Below are 6,000 nucleotides of genomic sequence, written 5' to 3' on the forward strand. Positions count from 1 at the left end.
ACCTTGTCATCACAATCGTTGAGCTCTGTACAATCGAAGCAGTCTCTAACATACAGACCCACCCCACCACCTCTCTTTTCTTGCCTATCCCTTCTGAAGAGCTTATAGCCATCCATCGCAGCACTCCAGTCATGAGAGTCATGCCACTATGTTTCAAGACCTCTCAATGAGCCCTGCCAGATCATGGGCAAGAATGCTTTTCCCCCTTGGAGACAGCTGGACTCCATCTGTTGCCAGCAGGCCCGGTGCCATGCAACTTCCCCATGATCAAAGAGACCAAAATTCCACTGATGGCACCAGTCTCTGAGCCATCTGTTAACCAGGTGAGTTTTCCTGTTCATTTCAGTGCTCTTCCCTGCCACTGATGGGATTGAGGAAAACACCACCTGTGCCCCTGATCCTTCAACCAGTCGCCCCAGTGCTCTGAAGTCCCTTTTGATGGCCTTGGGACTTCTCTCCATGATCTCATCACCACCAACCTGCATTACTAACAGCAGGCAAAAATCAGAGGGTCACACCAGAACAGGGAGCTTTCTAGCAACATCTCTAACCCGGGCCCCAGGGAGGCAGCAGACTTCGCTGTGGGATGGGCCTGGTGACCTGGTATTTCTTTGCAGTTCTAAGCAAAACAAGCAGCTCCTAGCATACAGGAAAACATAAGTACCAAGGAAGAAATTTCCACATCAGAGTAATTATGTCTGATACAATTGCATAATTTTTCTTTCTAGAATATAAGAAAGAAAGCATTCACAGACCAAAAATGCAAAGAATTGCTGAAAAGATAGTAGGACCCTGTCTAAATAGTTGAGACACTGAGATGTGGTCTGATAGCTGTCTTGCCCTTAGACACCTGTAAATGATAATACTGTTCAGTCTGCTGTTAACCTATAAAACTCTTTAATCAACCTTCCTGGGAAACACCATACCAGGAGGACTTTGCTGAAAAGTCATTAGCACAGAGTGACCTTAAAATAGAAGTGCATCAGCTGCTGACCAGATTAATCAACTGGTAACCAGCCCAGCACCTGTTAGGGGTTTTTAGGCTCCACTGGCCACATACGTGCTTCTATTAACCCTGCTTTTTTTCCTGCCGCCTCCGGGGGATGATATCACACAATACTCAGCACTTTTTTTCTGCAGCAGGGAGGGCATTTGATGGTCAATACACTCTGATATAAAGCAAAGGAACTGATACTGCCTGATGAAACGCTTGGTTAATCTTCAGGATATCTTTCAGATGATGGGTATTTCCCCCTCAAAAGTAATACAAATGTCAACAGCACAAACTGTAGAAGTGACAGCCACATAGAATACAAATGAAATCCAGCTTTTAAAAGGAAATACCCTGCAGCCTAAAAAATATTGCTCTGGTGCAGCAGAAATCTAATTATGTGGACTGACTAATCACTATTAATACCTAAAGTTTCTTATAGAAGACCAGGCACTCTTACCATAATTTTAAAAGTTTAAATTATTACTTAAATTAGTGTTTAGTCTATCATCCTATTAGCCAGTAACCACAGACTTACAGTTCAGTGTTTAAATATGACTGCTCAGTGCAAAGGAGTTTTGATACAAGTCTCAGGCAACCTAAAGAGAGGTGTCAGATGCATTTCAGTTTAGAAGTGGCAAGACAGTAAAATTTGTATGCTGCATAAGGTTTGCTCAGTGATACAGGAATTTCAAAAGGTTCAAAAATGTATCTCTACCATGTGATAGAGCCGTGTCAATGCTGGTGCTAACTGGATCTAAATCATCCAGATGACATAGGAGCAGGCAGAGCTAAGGTCCTGAAACAATCTGGTAGTGGCAAATTAAGTTCCAGAAATAGTGCATTCATGAGAATGTAGAGGCATCTCTGTGCTATGCTCCACTGTGCTGTATAGATACACTCCTAAATCTGACAAGCCCTCAGAATTAAATTGTCTTACTTCTACTACTAGTATTCAGTGCGGATTAAACTCAACTGCTACAAAAGTCAGTCACATTCATCTTCAGAATGACCTATGTGAGGCCTCTGCCCCCAAGATTATTTACCATCAAACAAAACATTTACAAAACAGAATTGTCTTTGTTAACAAAAGAACCTCTGAATCCCACACCACAAATTCAGAAATAGGTTTTGCAGCTAGTCCTAGAATTGAATAGATCAAACCTCGGTTAGATAAACCTGAAGATGACAGTGATTAATAAATTGCTGATGTGAAGACAGTGAATGTAGAAAGCCCTTCTGTTAAATAAGAGTACTTTTAAGTACTTCCATTTATCATAATTACTATCTTATACTACAGGGGAAAGGATGGTCTCCGAAGCTGACGGAAGCTAAGTCATTTACACTTTATTTGGGCAAAAGTGTTTGAAATATAAACTTCTCAGAAATGCTAGAAGTTAATGTTAACAGGGGCACAGATTTAAGACAATAATTGTATAAGAAAAATGTTGCCTTCAAAATGAAAGCATAATTATTAAGTGAATCTGCTCTTAAGTTACGGTAATCTATTATTTACAACGGAAGGGATGAAGTCATATGCTGTCATTGTACGCAGCTGCTATTGATAGAACAAAACACATTTTCTGTATGACTTAGCAAGCCAGCCATCACAGTCTACTTCAGTAAAATCTGTACTTCATCGTCAGATGTAATGTAAACCTTGATGTTGCGAGAACAGAGAGGATCATGGCAAGCTGGGCAAAAGCCTGTGCCTAAAACGATGGATGCCGACTTCTTGCTTACGAACAGACTACAAAAACAACAACAAAAGCTATGAAATAAGTATTGGTATTAATCACTACTTGCAGGTGGTTACTTTAAAGCAGGGGAAAGTCCAAGGTGACCTCTTAATTGCAGACAACATCATGGGTGTAAATAACAACCTCCATTCTATCTCTGGGTACTTCTCACAGCTTGTAAACACTGTTGCTTTCCCCTCAGGGAGAGAACTAAAGAGCAATTTTATTATATCCCAGGAAATATAGGGACATAAACAAATCTAAAAACATAACTATAAAGTTGGCTTACAGCAAAAGGAGACTCTTCCTTATTCTAGGGTGGACCTTGGTACTGCAAGTAATACAAAGGGAATAAATGCAAGAGAAGAAGGAACAGGCTTTAAATCCCTGTTTCTTTCCTAAATCCTTTGTTATCAGCATGTGAACTCATATTTGTTTTGTCCATTCCCAGCAATGACAAATCACTGTTATCTTTGTTAGCTGTCTGGATAGCATATATTATTAGTGAATTGACTAATGATAATGGAAGTACCTACTGATTTGAAACTAAATTGGCTGAGTTGCGCCTGTGTCTTTTCAGGTGTTACACTGGACTGCAAACTATCAGTATTAGACAGCTATCCATTCTAGTTACTTTATCACACTTCACATGCATCACTAAACTGGTTCTAAAATTATCAACTTCCAGATGTAAAGCTTCAAAAGGACCAGACTTGTCTCTAGTTACCACAGATTTTAGCATTTCTTTGTAAATCTCATTTTCACTTGGGTTCTGAGCCTTCGTTTTAGAGCATAAGAGATCCTAAAAATGAAATCCTGGGTTAAAACTTGGTCTTTATTAATGAATTCAATACTTGCTAAGCTCAGACATGGTATTATTTTCTAAAAAAGAGTATTAATTACAAAAAGCAGAGATTACTAAATACAATCAAAGCTTTTATTTGAAAAACCATTTGAAGAAAATAACAAACTAAAAAAAGCAAGGCCAAAATTATTTACACATTTCCAAGAGATTTCTCATTAAAAGGCTCTTGTGGTGCTTAAATGTTACACTGATGCGTGTTTAGGAGAAACCCCGCGTCTAAAAACCCCCATGCTTGTTAATTCTTTCCTCACAAAAAGAAATTTTATGTTGTACGACTGAAAGTAGTTTTACAAAAGAGATTATGTTCAGCTTGGGTTTACATTAACATGGGCATAGATGCTAAAAGCAATTAGCAAGAAGGCACTGAGACTTTCTGGGTAACACAAGGGTTTATTGCTTCAGAGATTAAGATTCTGTTCTTTTCTCTTTCACTGACTTCTGTTGAGATGCTGAAACTCAGTTATTAACCTTTCAAATTTTCCACACGGTTTCATTTCTTGTACAATTACATTCTCATTACATGTAAAGAAAATACATAACAATTAAACAGGGCTTTTGTCCTCAAGACTCATCCATCTTTAAGGTCAAATTCTGATTCTGTTAATTTTAACATACTCTGCTTTTGGTGTTAACTTTAATGGGACATCAGCTGGAGGATTTTTTCATGTTTCTCACTATTGGTTGACTTCAGCCTTCAGAATACATAGAAGTCCTTTTGAAACTGACAGTTTACCAAAGCATGACATTTACCTGGAGTAGTAGCAACATACGTTTTAGAGATGTAAGATCAAGGACTAGTCCTTGCCCTAGTATTTGTGTGACTTATCATTACAGAGACATTACGTTTCTCTACACCCATTCCTACTCCATACTAATTACAGTTTAAATCCTATTGTAAGAGTGAATAAACTAAATCCTGTTGTAAAGATGAGTTTAATCTCACCTTAAGACATCAATTTATCTATTCAATACTCATAACATTGGAAAATTTTCAGACGGGCTTATGCAGAAGGTGCTTTTCAAGGACAAACACAGCAGGAGTTTTAAGAATTTAACATCTGAGGATAGTTCAAGCCCCAACTTCCTATCAGTTAGGAAATGAGCAGGAAAAAAAAATGAATCTGGTACATGTTCATTGATGATTTTATTTACCTTATTTCTGTATTAATATATCCTTAGAATCAATTCATACTATGTTCCAAGTATCGTATTATTTAATATGAGGCCCATAGGTGCTGGAAAAATTTGGACCTGTTGCTCAAAATCAACAATGTTTTGCAAGAATGGCATCTTCAGCATTGCAGGAAATCCTGCAATTTAAGGGTAAATAAACCCTAACTATAATTACAGGATCAGTAACTTCAAATTTAAAATTACTTTAAAAATCAGATTTAATTGAAAGCAAAAAAGACTCTGACTCAGAAAAATATGCATAATATTTTTATTAACTGATCTGTTCTGGGAAAAATAAACAAACTGTATCCAAAACTACAACTTTAAGATTGATGTCTCTTTTTTCTAAGTAAATATGCTTTATACAATGGGAGACAGTTGTTTCCATGTTTTTGTATAATTCAGTCTACTAATTTCGATCTCAGTTTATTATTCAGATGTTTGATGTTGTAACTGTGCTATATTTAACTAGGGATCATTAAAAGGTATACTTTAACAACTAGGTTGTTAAATAGGTTTAACAAATAGGTTTTAACAAACAGGTTTGAAGATGATAAAGTGTTTGTGACTCTATATGTGACTACACTGAGAGAGATAAAAGTAATTACAAATACATTTTGCTTTACACGGTATAAGTTGTGGATTAAAAAATGGAAAGCAAAATGGCTTAAAACAAAACAGCAAAAGGAGAACCAAAAAAATTCTGTGCAGTGAAACTGAAGGGAGTTATGTTTTCTATTTCATGGTGTCTCCCAAGATTTATTCTATTTTTACTATGAATCTGCTGAACAATCAAAGTAATCTATTTTCTAATAATGCAGCCTACAACTAAGTGCCCAAGACTTCAGTTGATGAAACTCAGAGGAATCATGGCTCATGATTAATTTTGCTGGTCATGGGAAACACTTCAGGAGAAGGGGAGAGCTGATACTCTCCAAGTGTCTTTTTCCATGCTCAGTTATTCATCTTCCAAAGATTTCCCACTGTCACCTTCCCACTCTCTTCCTGAGGTGTTTTTCTGCAAGAGCACTGAAGAACATATTTGGGATCCCTGCGCACACTCCCCCATTGACCCAACCTCGGACACTCTGTAACCAATAAGCCAATCTCTTGGAATCACTTCTAAACAGGTTTTAAAAAGTTCATTACGTAAGTTATCATCTATCTCACATTACTCTAACCCTGTGATACAAATGTCAGCATGCTGATGAATAGGTCACGTCCAACCCTTC

Source organism: Opisthocomus hoazin, chromosome 2, assembly GCF_030867145.1.
Source record: "Opisthocomus hoazin isolate bOpiHoa1 chromosome 2, bOpiHoa1.hap1, whole genome shotgun sequence".
In the NCBI taxonomy this organism is placed as follows: Eukaryota; Metazoa; Chordata; class Aves; order Opisthocomiformes; family Opisthocomidae; genus Opisthocomus; species Opisthocomus hoazin.